This window comes from Cylas formicarius, unplaced genomic scaffold (genome assembly GCF_029955315.1).
Source record: "Cylas formicarius isolate icCylForm1 unplaced genomic scaffold, icCylForm1.1 PGA_scaffold_6__28_contigs__length_40554024, whole genome shotgun sequence".
Taxonomy (NCBI): Eukaryota; Metazoa; Arthropoda; class Insecta; order Coleoptera; family Brentidae; genus Cylas; species Cylas formicarius.
The window spans coordinates 29429912-29445070 of NW_026844347.1; the positions used below are offsets into that span (position 1 = coordinate 29429912).

A 15159-nucleotide genomic window follows, 5' to 3' on the forward strand; every position below is an offset into this window, starting at 1 on the left:
GTGTGTAATCGTTTCCTTCCGGATATCTTTGTATAACAATGCGTATCAATTGAAACGCACTTTATTATAATGGTCGTGACATTTATTGAGAAATATTTTGCGTCCCATAAGTAAATCATACCCGTATTCTGCTTGCCGTTTTCAAATTTTTATCCTACATATGGAGGCTCAACAAACCATGGAGAATTGAACAAGAAGAAGAATCTTTTATTAATCGTAAAAGACAACATTTTTATAGGAGAAAAAGTTAAATACATAGTGTTTTTGTTTTTAAATAAATGTTTATATTATTCCAGTTTCACCTTTACATTGGCAGGGGCCAATTTTAAAATAAAACATCCCTATTCATGAAAATAAGAGCAATTTTATGTAAGATAACTTCCCGTCATATAGGATGTCTTATTATGTGTAATTTTCATTGCTGAAAACGTGTCTAATAAAGAGACTAGAATAGTTTATCAACGTGTTGCCTACTATACTTTTATACGATCATTACTTTACAGTCACCCGTGACTAAAATACCCGAAACATATGAATTACCTCTGTGACACTTACCGCACGCGTTATACATAATTAATTGAGTATTTTAGAGTAGTAAATAGGAAATTAAATAATGTCCATTAAAATTATATGCTACAATTACTCTAATAAGTGTCTTCTATTTAAAATAATCAACTTTTACTAGATTTTATATCCCGCGATCGGATTTGTATGATTTTAAGTGGGTTCCTGTAGTTAAAAAACTGAACTCCGCGAAACTTATATACGCAATCTTTTACTCAAAAATAATAAGTGAAGCTCTGAAGAAACCTACAGGATGATTGGCGAAACGTCAGCAATTTCGACTCAGCAAAAACCGACGCAGGAAGAATCCAGAAGTTTTGTAAAAAGTATTACAGTAGCCTGTGCATAAAGATTCGAGTAAAATGTTTTTCACTAATCCGCCATCATTTTAAAACAAGCGAACGTGCACGACAAACCGTTAATGCAGAATTTGTTGCAGTTGCCAGTCACGATATTGCAAAAAGTAGCCAATCGCGCATTCAAACGCTAGCGAAATGCATTTTGTTTATTATATATTTTGCAGGACTGCTCGCTTAATTACTTTGCTTTTGCGAAGCTTTAACGATTTATACGTGTGGGCAACAATTTATTTTTTACCATTTTTTCTACTTATTGAAATAATAAGGTGATACGAACATCTTATCTCCAGTTGGAAAATTGTTAGAAAACAACCAGGTAATAGTTCTGACCAGTTACAGTCCCCGAAATTTAACCAATTAGACAAAACTGTTGAATAAGAAGAAAATATTGAACTTGTAAAGAAGCAGTTTCGTTATGATTCGAAATAATGTACACTATAGTTAGGTAATACTTGAGGGAACTGTATGCTGACGAGATAATAGTTCTAGGAGCCCATATATTATTTATAAGACATATCGTTCATTTTCCATAAAAGAACTCGAAAAAGATCTGATTTTTTAAAACTGAAAGCCGTCTGCACCGCCATCTACCGGATCATTTGTTTTTCAATTTGCTTTTTTGCAAATTACCCAACTATTGTATACAAACATGGTATAGGTGCTATATCGCACCATCTACCTACATAATATTTGTCCCAAAACAGACATTTACTAAAATACTTTTATTTATGATAATTAGCAAATTCGTTCGAAAATATAAACATTTGCAGTTTTGGGATGTCAATAATAAAGGACTTTACAATCACAAAAATTAAAATAGATTTATAATAATGACCTAGATTTGACCATTCAGTAGAGATGAAATGTGAATCACTGTCGTTACATTATTTTTTATTTGTGCACATTCACCCTAGATAAAATTTAAAACCATTTTAATTTGTTTATCTGAACAAACAAACAACTAAATATTTCCTTAGGAAAAATTGTTTTAATCGTAGGTAGGTTACCAATGTGACATATAAATTCAATGGCCTCGATTTATTTTTTAAAATTTTTGACATTAAAGATTTAATATCTTAGACGACGCATTTATGTTATCCTACTTTTAAAGTTGTCACCAACGCTATAAAAACCAAAGTTAACAATCAATCTTAATTTTCGCAGAAAATAAAATCTCATATAAAGTATTGCCGGGTAAAATGTGTTTTTTATTCTAAAATATTTGCACAAGACTCGAAAGAGTTATTACACATTTTGCAATATTAAGTAATTTTCCCAACGATGATGTTGGTGGAATTGCCAATTTAATAAGATTAAGCATACTGACGCGGTGAAGTTGTCGCATAAATTTTGTTTATTCGAAAAGTTTCGAAAGCAAAACCGGAAAAGTTTATTCCCCGATTATATCTACATAGTTCTTCAGAATACGGTGAGCTTCATAATGAATTTATTTACAAGCATACATCATAATCAAAGTTTATTGTTTTGCTATTGCGAGAGCAGCCTAAACCTAAACATAATAGAAACTGTTTTGGTTGCTTAATGGGAGCTAAACCTATATATTAAAAAAACAACTAATAATCCCAGTTTGAAACTACATTTTAAATAAACTCAGATTTTTATGTTCTGTCAAAATTGTTTTAGATAATATTATTGCGAATTAATAGTTTGCGTTTCTTAGCGGATTTTCTACGAATTTTTTTACATAACAATTCTGAAACTCTACACAAAAAGCTGGTTTAAATGTATATCGTTTTCAGTACCACCTATAATACTTCCAATGGGATACTTCGCCTTTAGCCAACCCCTGTATATTTGTATAAAACTGCTTATACCAAAGTTTGAGTTTTTTATTAGCGTTGGTATAATACGATTTAATCGACCAAATTGACTGAATTTTGAATCTTCTAGCGTAACTTGAGGTCAATGTCGCACAAGTTTACCGACCGCGCTGACCTTTCTTCGCGCTGTTTTGATTTCGAAATATCCATTTTATAAACATTTATAGCAGTCCTGAACGGAATGTAACTGCACGTACATAATATTAACCTCTGACTACATTGACTTCTGAGTTAATGTTCAGCGTAATTTGCATCTACTTCCTTTTTGGACTTGAAGTTCGCGTTAGCTAGTATTTTAGAGGTATTTCTAAAAGTTGTTCACTTTTTCGTTTTTATACCGCTTACCAAGATCACATTTCTGTGTAGAATAGCTACCATGATATGATATAACCTATAAAATTTGCTCGGCAATTTAACCAACTATGGCTCTGTGTAAGCCATTGACATCTGTCAGTTTTGATGGACACATAAAACGTCACGCTGTGTTTTGGTTAGTAGCAAAAATACTTTATGCAATTTCTTCAGAAATACTCCTGCGCATAATTATTTTATAATATTCATCAAAAAAAAATTTTTTTAGGTTAAAATTGATTTTGGTTTATTTACGCATAATTCGCTTTCTAGTTGCCTTTGTTATATCGATTTCACTGAAACCATAGAGCGCATAGTAGAACGCACAACAAGACCGTAAAATAAGTTGGTTACATACGTATTCCGCCTCTTTTGTAACATTCGCTTCCTGTAAAAATCAATAAAACTCAAATTGCGGTTATTGTTGATCTCACAAAAAATTGTTACTTTCATTCGAGTGAACTAATCGTTTATGCAAAACTTTGTCCACCTAAGGTGAACGACCGACGATTTTTGTTCGATGCAGTTTAAAATCACGTTCGTTTTTTAAGTTGTTATTGCTCAGACATTTTGTTTAAAATATATAGAGGCGTATAGGGTAAGCGAATAAGAAAAAAATAAAAAACTTGAACTTGTAAAAATGTATGTACACTACAACTTTAATCTCTTGATAACATTTTTAAATTTAAAACCGTTATCAAATTCCTTATCACGCGGTCGTTTTCTTTTTGCGTCGTTTTTGAACGAAGTGATAACTTATTTTGGCAAATTCATTCGGTTCGTTTTTTCGAGAATTCTCTCTAATTATTGTCACATTATTTTGATCATTTTGCGGTAAAATATTTTTAATAAATGCATGTTTTATCTTTTTAAGCAATAGAAAGTGGTAAACCATGCCCTCCTGTTCGGCAATACCGAGTAACCTTGGAAAGTTCATAAGCGAAACAATAGAAAAATATTTGTTGATGCGTCCTACATATATTTGATTAAATCCAGTATTATTATGAACATGGTTTCACAATGGACGTATTGTTTCAGATAGACTTACAAGTAAAAATTGTCGAACGAAATTCCTCGATAGTTTATGCTTATGTAAATCTTCTCTTAATTCCTACTTTCTGATTTCAACGACAATTTTGAAAATACGCTTTTAAAAATATATTTGAATCATTGGTTTAATTCATTTGAACACGTAAAAACCAATTCCCATAATCGCTCTATTAAGCGTCTATCAAATTTCTTCGGTAAACTATGCGAAGGTTGAACTATATTTTTAACAGCCAGTTAGCCTTAGTACGTGCACATCGAATCAGTGAATCGAATTGTAATTTTCGTTTAACGAAAATGGGTTCAGATTTAAAACAATTTGACCAGAATTTCTATTTGACACGAAAAATTTAACTTTTCATTAGTTGTGGTAAAGTGTGCGAAAATTATTATCCTGAATGCACGTGAATAAGCCTATTTACATTGAAAAGTGAATTTTTGCTAGGTTATCAATCAGGATATCTACGAACCGGTTGCAATCATTTTTTAGAACACATACCAATAATTTTTGCAATGTTATTTCGCATTTATGTACACTTTTACGGTACATAATTTAAGTGCTACGCCACTGGGGAACGGTAGCGTTTTGTCAAATAATTTAATATTAACCGAACATTGGAATGATAGTTTCAATGGAAGAAAAGTGGAGTAAGAAATTACCTGCACCTAGGAACTTATACAAAATACAATTTTCACAACCGATGCCAATACTTATTTTAACAATATATTAGACATTTCGAAGGTCGTGCACAGTGGTGTAAAGTTTGCGTTTGCGATAAAAGCGAGAACTTAACATTGAACCAGCTTCGTCTAAGATGCAAATTGAAACGGCCAAGCTCCGTTTTAAACGAACAATGCAGTAATCCACTTCGCGTGTGCGTTCAAATATATTAAATAAACAAACAAGTAAGCCTCAGTTCAGACGAAGTTAATTCTAATCTACCGGCGCACATATTGATTTTTTTGTGTTCAGTTAAAGTCAGTTAAAAAGACCAAACTCTTTTTGATAATACCTGCCATAAATAACTTACACGATTCGATCAATATGACGTTAATGTCTCATTATTATCTTTGTGACTGTACTTTGTACTATAACAGAGTATCACTTCTAGAATATAGTCAATACGAAGTATTGAGAAGTATTTTTTATGAAGCATGGGCTTACGAATAAATTAATTATGTTTATTTTGTATACAAGGTGTTACTAAAAAGTGGGTCAATCGTTAACTTTATATTCTTTTGACTAAAATAATGGGCGTTTTCTTATGTTATTTTCCAATTGAACACTTAGCTTTCAATGCACAGGGTGTCACAGTTAACTTTTTAAAATTCATATTTACTTGTTGCATATCCACACTCAAACAAATAAAAGTATATACGATTAAGGGATTGACCTACTTTTTTGTACACCCTGTACAGGGTGTACAAAAAGAAACACCTATTTGTGAGCTATATATAACAAATTCGACTTACGTGTCGGAGGCTCGATTTTCGAAAAATTTAATGGTAAAAACCTCACATAATTGTTTTTGCTGTATCTAGTTCATAAATATGTTAAAACACTCCACTTCCGACCACGCTGTACTTAAAATAAACTGAAAATGCATACGAAGTGTTAAGATGGGCAGTGCAGGAGAGCATTTAAATTTGACTTATTAATTAAAATTTTATTTCCGAAAAAGTCTTGTACTCCCTGGTAGTTTAGCACGTGCCGTAAATATTCGTCAGTGGCTACAGTAGATCGGACATTGTTTATCCGTTATTTATTTTTGTACCAACGTAATCGTGTTTGACCGAAAGCCGAAAACTTATTGATAGGTGATTTAAACATCATCAGAGTAGCTACCAGTAACTTTCACAAGTCTAAGATCCGGTGTAGTACTTACGTACTTGCTATTAGTGTTCAGTAAGTAAAATGTATTCATAGATATAAGAAAGTGACTGACTGATACGAATTAAGGAAAGACCCGGGCAAGCTGTTAGAATGAGATATGGCCGAACAGGTCCGTACTTTGCTTAGAATTTAATTATTTGGGGTTTTGCGAGGAAAGATACTAAACAATATTTATTTATTTATGTATGTAAATACATACATGTTTAAATATAAAATAAAATTACAAATTATATTTTATAACCTACTTAAATTACTTAAAAATTATTAACATAATATATCAATATCACTATCGCTATCATCGCCTGTTCTAATTATTATTTGTTCTATATTATTTGCAATATGGATATACGATTGTTCTGCTTTTTCTATATGTTTAACAGAATTTGCCCAACTTTGTGGAGGGATGTTAAAAACTTCGGTTTCTATAAGTTTGAGGCCATTGGAGTTAACACGGGGAAAAACATTGTTACGACGAATGGCAGATTTCATTTGGTGCCAAAGATGGAATTAAATATACAGTAGTAAGGTCTTAAACTATATGCCCTAGATTTTTTGCATAATTATCACAGACGTATTCCTTTTTTAGGTTCAAGCTTTGTAGAACCTCAATTAATTGCTCAAACTTGCCTTTTGTCAATTTTTTTAAATTTAAAACAAATGTGTTGAATACACTTCCATAAGGTAGTTCTGCCACATTTAACACCGGTTTCATCTTTTGCAAGCCTCCTAATTAAGATATCTAATGTAGGCACGCTTTGTTCCTCGTATAACTGGTAAATTTTACACCGTATTATATCTTGATCACTGTCATCTACACTCGAGAAAATGTCAGCATCGCTGAAATGGGATTATTCACAATTTTCCATACAGTTGATGTTGGAATTTTCGTCAATGTGGCCGTTTCTTCTAAAGATGCTTGCTTGCACCACGTTCAATGGGAGTCAAATAAACATTGTAGTATACCAAACCAAAAGATATTAAACACAGGTAGGTATAAAATTATTTTCTATTACGCACCACAATTTTACCTAAATTTATATTCCGAAACTTTAGGTAATAATCTTGTTGCATTGTATGTTAATGATTACCCTTGGATAATCCCATTCAAAATCAATTGGTCACTTTCTTATATCTATGAACAGACCATACCTAGCATTTACTACAGCACTATAATTAGTTCTACAACCACAACATTTCAATACCTACCTACTAATCAACAGTTACTTTGGTTAGTTCTTTCTAATCGTTATTAAAGGTATAAGAAGCTGTAATTTCACATTCGGCCTGTGATATGCCCGATGTTATATTCTTCTGTTCCAAAAATAACCGCTCGCAACCTTTTCAGTTGACTGTGTCGTGTCCTAGTACTTTTGCCAGCTGTTGAGGGTCAGTATTACGCCGCTAAGGTCAATTATTTTAAGGCACCCTCAGAGCTAATTTTAACGAACTATTTTATCGGAATTAATTTACACAGAATATTATTTTTAACCGACTCCGTCAGCCTTTGAATTTACCGAACGTGATTAAGTTTGCAGATTTTTTCCGGATTTTTTACATTGTGCATAACAACAACCTTCAAATTATTGCTAGCGTCGCAGTGAACATTAAATAAATTGAAATCATTTCTAACGAAAGAGTTAATAATAACAAATAAAGGCATCTTCACCGCAAAAAATGTTGGAATTACCTGTATATTTGCTCCATGAGGTTGCGGTTTTGTTTCGTATTTGTTATTGCTTACTTGTAACCGGTCAATGTCGAGTATCCTGACATTGAGTAGAAGAATTAGTTTTTTGCTAATCTTACTGACACTAATCGAGGTGCAAATCAATTAAAAAAAATTAAATGTTTTGCGTTGCATTTTGCGGCATCTATTTGACATCGAAAAAAAAAAGTTTTTAAGAAAATCGTGAAGCTTTCATAACTTTGTTATCGAAGAAATCGTTTTTTATGTGGGGCAATATGTCGATGAACATTATCCAGCAATAAAATTGATGCTTTATTGATTAACATTAATATTGCCTATACGTACCTATCTTAATCCATTTTGGATGCAATTATTTCAAAGCACCTCTTATTTAACTATCAAACGTAATTACTCATATTTATTTGTTTTGTTTTCGGGTTTTGGCGGCTAATTTTTGAATCATTGAAAGCGAAGTAAAGAAATTGCCATGTTTAAAAGCAGATAGATACTTATAACATTCAGTAGAGTTAATTTCGCGTTATTCTACTTAGACCCACAGAGTGTTTAGTTTATGGAAATCCATGCTTTTGATATCCAAGTTATGAATGTTTGACACTTGTTTGACATAATAATAATTCCGAAACTGAAAGTCATAGGTATCGGCAATTTATTAACTTAAAATAAATCCAAAATCAAAGAATCGAAGCAAACGGGAAGCAATGGCAAAATGAAAATATTTTTTAAAGAATTGTAATTTTTGCCGAACTAAAAAACATTTTTTTAATCTCCCTCGAAAGGCCAAAAAGGAATAATTTAATGTTGAATAAAACTTCATTCGATTTTATATTTCGATGTGGGTGGAGCGTCGATTGGTTGAAAAACGATTACCGCTCGGTGTTTTACTACTAAATTTGCGCCATTACAAAGCCATAAAAGATTGTAGCTCAATTAAAAAACCAAATTGCTGACCCATTTTGTTCAAATTGAGCTTTGTCTCTCCTTCTTTTTGTGGTTTCGCAGCGAAATACCAACCTATAATATTTCACGCTATCGGTTTGCCCCTATTGAATATGCAACACGTTATGCGCATTTTTAACCCAAGGGAAACATATTAAGTTTTAAGAGATCGAACGTTAAAAGCGTAAAGAGTAATAAAAACATGGTAAACTATCGAAAACGGGGTCGAGCTGAGAAATCGATAAGAATACACGGTGCTTTGCCAACGCCCGCCGGTCGCGTACAAACTGCACGTCAATTAATAAATATTGAAACAGGGGATATTGAATCGATGATGTTTTCGTTTTTAATTTGTGGGTCACGATAACACGGCAAATTGAAATGGAGTACGAACGACATCCACTATACACGTTTGTTTTTTTTTTATTACCGTAAACATGAGACCGTGCATATCCGCCCACAAAATTTAACCAACACAAACGTCAAAATGTAATATGGATTATAGTCGTTATTGTGCAGTAGTAAGTAAATAATGCGCGTGCCAAAACTGCAGCGTTAGTTTTGGTTACTTTGGCAGGTTTTTGAGATTATTGCATTACTCGCGCTAATGGGACGTTATTATACAGGATGTTTTGAAAAGTTAGTACACAACGTAAGTTGCTAATGAGAAAGAATTACAAAAAAATGGAAATTTGGGTTTATTTTCAAAAAAATAAAATTTTTGTAACCTTGTAAAAAAATGAAATTAAGAATTAAAAAAAAAACTATGACCACTACGAAATGAATTCGTAGCTTCTGGCAGTGGATAGTGGATCATTAGCACAACGGGATTAGATTAAAAGTCCCTGATGAGGAAACGCAACTGTTAAATCGTTCCTGGCTTTGAGTTCTATCTAAATCTGCTTTTAGACGTTTTTAAGAATTAATGCATCTTCTGAATGTCTTTTAAAACTTGGTTTCGTTTATTACGAAATTATTATTTTTTAAAGCAATGTTAGACATTGTGATAAATAAATTGTTGCGAAAAGTCTCATTCTTCGGAAAATAATATTATTAAAATCGTGTTAACTAAAGGCCCATGGGAGATAATTATTATCAATCCGAAAGACAGTTTTTTCGCTTATAATAACTATTCCAAATGCCTTGTGTACAGAAATACATAAATATACATAAATTAATGGCCTACAGGAGGAGACAACTATGCCGATTAACTTACCTCTGTACTAAGTTACATCACCGACAAACCATTTTGTGGTTTCAAATCTTGAAAATAAAATTATACTTGACGCGATGTTGGTATGGTCTATTCATAAATATAAGAAAGTGACCAATTGCTTTTGAATGGGATTATGCAAGAGTGGTCATTAACATACAATGCAACAAGATTATTACCTAAAGTTTCGGAATTTAAATTCAGGTAAAATTGTGGTCCGCAATTAATTGAGGTTCTACAAAGCTTAAACCTACAAAAGGAATACGTCTGTGATAATTATGCAAAATATCTAGGGCATGCAGTTTTAAGGCTCCACTTTGCCACTGTATATTTAATCCCATTGAACATGTTTGGCACCAACTGATATCTGCCATTCGTCGTAACAATGTTTTTCCCCGTGTTAATTCCAATGTCCTCAAACTTATAGAAACCGAAGTTTTTAACATTCCTCCACAAAGTTGGACAAACTCTGTTAAACATATAGAAAAAGCAGAACAATCGCAAATAATATAGAACAAATAGTAATTAGAACATGCTTTGAAAGTGCAAGTAATAGGTAATAGGTAGGTATAAAAATATTGTTATCCCATTCGCCGATAAACTCTGACAGCGCAAGTGTAACCAAGCTATTTCCAAAACTGTAATTTGCACAATTGATTCTCCTGCCTCGATTTTTCATACTGCATCTGTGAACTCGATACTGTTACACTATTTGTATTTGTATAATTTCAGACTGGTGCCTGCTACTGTCCGTTGGCGCATGTCGTGCGATTGACGCCAATTGAATTAAAAAAATTGGTTTTCATTTCATATTCATTCCCCTCACAAGTTTGATAAATGTTTGCGTCTAGCTTTGCGAAACCATTGGTAGAGTGTCCGTGGTTTTTGACATTGAATTCATATATGCGGCACGTGCGTATTCTGCACGTTGAGAAATAATCTTAGTATTGTATACCGGCTGGTCTGTTCATTATGTGATGACACCTTACTCTCAGAAATATAAAAAATATCAAAGAAAGTTGGACAAATATTTTTTGGATTCCTATGCTTAATATTATATTGTTATATATATGAAGGATGCTTGTATGAAAGTAACAACTTTCACCTATATTAAGGCGAATCGATTTCCTTATAAAACCAATAGTACTTATTTAAATCGTTAAATTATGAAGATTTGTAACTTAAATTTTTGTATATTTATTTATTTTCAAAAAGCAACACAGACCCCTAAAGCATAAGGAAATCAACGCCAAATGTATAACAGACGGTTTCAGTCCGAGCTATCGAACATAAAGTTCATAATATATCAGAAACGGTGAGCCTTACCACTATTTCTAAATTTTTTATTATTAAAGATTCGAAATCGGTTATATTAGCAAAGCAGATAGTATTTTTAATACTAATTAAGATTGCGATTGCAATTGAATATCTAATTTCCGAATAAACAAGAAAAAAAAATTGTTTATTTATTTATCTATTTAATATCACAAAGACACACAAGTGGACTAGTTCAAGTTATTCGTTACAAGGAATAATACGACTAAGAATTATATACATTAACAAGATGAATGCCGTATTAGATGTCGTTTAAATGCCTCAAAAGTTCAAAGGAAATATATCCAGCACGTTTTTACGGTGTTATGAATACTATTGGCCTTAAATTAAATTTAACCGAATTATTACGAATTTATTAATTAAATAAAACTCTGCCTTAAAATACAAATTAACCAAATACCAGTATAGTTATCTTCTATGAAAAATTTTCAAACATTGAATTAAAACAATATGCAAGGTGTTTCTTTTCAAAAATGCGTTTTTCTTATTTGCTCGAAAATGAGACTTTCAAGCATTTTTGTACATTCGCGGTCTTAATCAATGTGTCTTCCCATAATAAATGGTCTACCCGGTACGGCAACATTGAAGTTACTGTCGGTTGCTGCGTATTTTTGCACCATCCAAATCACGGCGAGCTGGTTTTACACTGGGTATTTCAAAAAATGCCGTATAAAGTACTTCAAATTATCTATTAATTTAATAAGATTTTTGATTGTGGGTAAACAATTTTAATAGCAAACAAATCTCTAGTGGAATATTTTACGTAATTTACGTACTTACAAAACAGTTGCCGTAAAACATTATAGACAATATAAAAACCCGTTTTGAAAGTATGAAATAATAGATCTTACCGTGCTATCCGCAGAAATCGTCCAATTTTACGCTACGAGTTGCGTAGCAGCCGTAGTAGGAACGACGTTAAAGCGCCGTGAGAAATCCGATTTTGTCGTCTTAATTCTGCGTAGAGTTGTTTTGTTTTGCTTGCTTCGAACATTTTTTAGGGACCATAATCAATTCAGCAATTATAAACGATCCATCATAGCTTATTTTGTTTTCTAAACAATGATATACTATTGGGCTCGTGTACAGAAAACCCTGAAGAAACCAACAGCCGCGACGTGAACGTAGAATTCAGAATATTGAATTATTATTAAGGGCGTGGATCATTGCTCATAAATTAATAGGAGGTCATATATAATTCATAAGAAATCTTCCCCTTATAAGTTGTGGAAAAATAATATTACAATACTAAACCATGATGTTTCTTGTTGATGACAGTTTTTATTGACTGGGCATAAATAGGCACCAGGAAAGAATGAACTTTTCCTTTTGATTTGATTTGACAGACAAGTTCTTGTTTAGATTTGTTGAAAATATAAAAATATAAAATGAAATAAAAAACCTATATAAATCACTTCAGTTTGTTTTAACTCAAAAAGTTTTTAAATGTAATTATTTCCTTCGATTCACGATATGTGCAAGAAAAAGCATCGATTTGCCTCAGAGACACTTCTAGCAAGATTATTATTATTTATTTTCTTAATTACTTTTCAATTCTGCGGTCGAAAAAATTTAAAAAAAAAACTGTTTTAAAATTTTATGTTCGAGATGTGCTCCTGAATATATTGCGCAAAATAAAAATCGAGCAAAAATTTTCCACATACCTAATCTGAGATAATAAATTCTGTAATGCGATGTCGCAAATTTTATCGGTCGCTTTGAAATAACAGTAAGCTGATAACTTCCTTGAATGTTATGGAGGACAATTTTTTGCGCGATTTCAAGCAATATTGTTTCATTTAAATGCCTGTATGTAATAAATTATTTTCTCTACTCCGTATTCTGGATCCTTGTGTGCTTTCAGATTGTGTCAAGCAACTTCCTGCTCTTTTTTAATGTTAAATTTACTCGTTGTTAGTAGAATTACAAGTATTTCGAAGGTTTTTAATGGTAAACTTGGGATTAACTTTTTAAAATTTTCAAAAATTCTTCCCATTTGAAAATATCCATTTTTTTACAGGTTCAGAGTTGATAGAAGCATAAGTACTTTGATCAGTGAAAATGGCACCCATTTTTTTAAATGTTGAAAATACGCCAACAAAATATTTACATTGATCCCTTTTTCGCTCCAACAGGGCTACTCCTTATGCTCCTGTTATGATGTCCTCGGATCAATTCTTCCCTATTTCCCGTCTTTACTTAACTTTCTCTTTGTTGGGTAAGTCACTTGATAAAACACAAACGTAGCCCAAAAAAACAGAAATAAAATAGCAATCTTAACACGTCCTAATGCCAAATAAAATTTCTTTTTTTTTTAAATACTCATTTTTAGGCAAATTGATTATAATTCGTAATTAATACCGAATTTGGATTTATTATATTGCGGTGCCATTTTCTTGGAGCACCGAGCGTTTGTATAGATACTTTAATCCATACGATCCCGCAGTTGATAACAAGCCGACAAAAATGTCGTCATATCGTATCACCCATTCCGAATAGCCGCGAAGCTCAAAATCAAAAATGGTGGCGCAACAGGTTACGTGTTTTTATTGATAATTTGTGGTATGTAACAATACATAATAGTAATTATGTTTGTACAATAAATTTTCATGTTTGCTCCAGTGCGGAGAGAGATTCGTCAAGGTCAAAGTCGGGACTGTGTAAATATGTTCTGCTTATCGAAAAAATCACACGGATTTTATCATATTTATTGTGCGCAATTATTATAATGCGCCAACGTCATGAATATGCATCACCCAGATTTTTACCTGTGATTAGTTTCTTGCGGATGCTCCTGAGTGCTTGTCAGGGCTAAGCCACGCTCCTCAAGCTTTCCGAAGCCTCACGTGCCATTCGCGTGCAGAAATAATTAACGTGCCTTTTTTTCCGTTCCAGAATTTCGTATCGGCTAAGAAACTCACAAGAACTGAAAAGTAAGTACCTATATATTTTAATATTTCTGTTTTTTTATCCAATCGCGTTTTTTTGGCGTTTATTTTTCCATCCTCTCGTCTTCCAGCTTGGGTTCATCGTTATTTAATGTATTTTCTCCATGGTTCAAATATTGATCGCAATTGTATACTTATGCACTGGCTTAGCCAATACTTTGGCATTTGGAATTAATATTTGCATTTTTTAAACGTTGCCAACATTTTGACTAGCACCGCGTCCAGGTTATATTTAGGATATGGGAAAATGGTTGGTTCTCTTTTAAACGGTTTTATTATTTTAATACACGATTCGCTAAAGATTTTAACAGCATCAAAATGAATTATTACAAACGTTTATTATATTAAGTTGTTTGTCTTTTAATATAACCTATTTCAAAACTTTTTTTTTCCGGTATATAACTTCAGCTTTAGTAGTAAAAACTGTATTTTTAAATATATTACGTATTGTGTTTCATTGAAATCGATAGAAATATTACCAATTGTTTCCCAGTGCAAATATATTTTGACAAATTACAGGATCTATCTATTAATTTATCAGCGCTATCAAGGTTCAATTAATTTGTATATTTGTCTGTTCAGATGCACCACTAAATAATTCATCATTCATAAACCGATCCAATTTTGTCTGTTTTCGGGGGGCGTGTTTACAAAGTATTACATGTAAAGGACATATGCCATTCGGACCACGTGTTTTGTCCCTATCGTGATCTTTATCAAGCCACATTACTGACCAAAATTACGAACATTTTCACATAGGATAAACCTTTGGCTGAAGAAATACTCGTTTTTGATTAGTTTTGTTTAGGTATTTGCTCCCAGTTGTGAGCTGATTTGCTATAGTGTAGGTAATTTGACCTAAAAATCAAGTTTGATCAAAAACGCATATATTACTACAGGTTATATATACAGGGCCTTTTTGTTTGAGGACCCAAACAAATAGATTTGTCTTATGAATTTTTG

The 15159-nt window shown here is 32.3% G+C and overlaps 1 protein-coding gene across 3 annotated transcripts in view; it reads left to right on the top strand.

Annotated features, from left to right (window-relative positions):
* Positions 1 to 15159, top strand: part of LOC132703154 (protein Tob1-like) — a 51294-nt gene that overhangs the window by 9647 nt on the left and 26488 nt on the right. For 2 of the 3 annotated variants that reach the window (XM_060672274.1, XM_060672279.1), the window contains exon 2: positions 14144 to 14181. The exons of the other annotated variant lie outside the window; for it this stretch is intronic. The gene's annotated coding sequence lies outside the window, so the exon portion shown is untranslated. The remainder of the gene's footprint in view (positions 1 to 14143; positions 14182 to 15159) is intronic. 3 annotated transcript variants of the gene reach the window in all.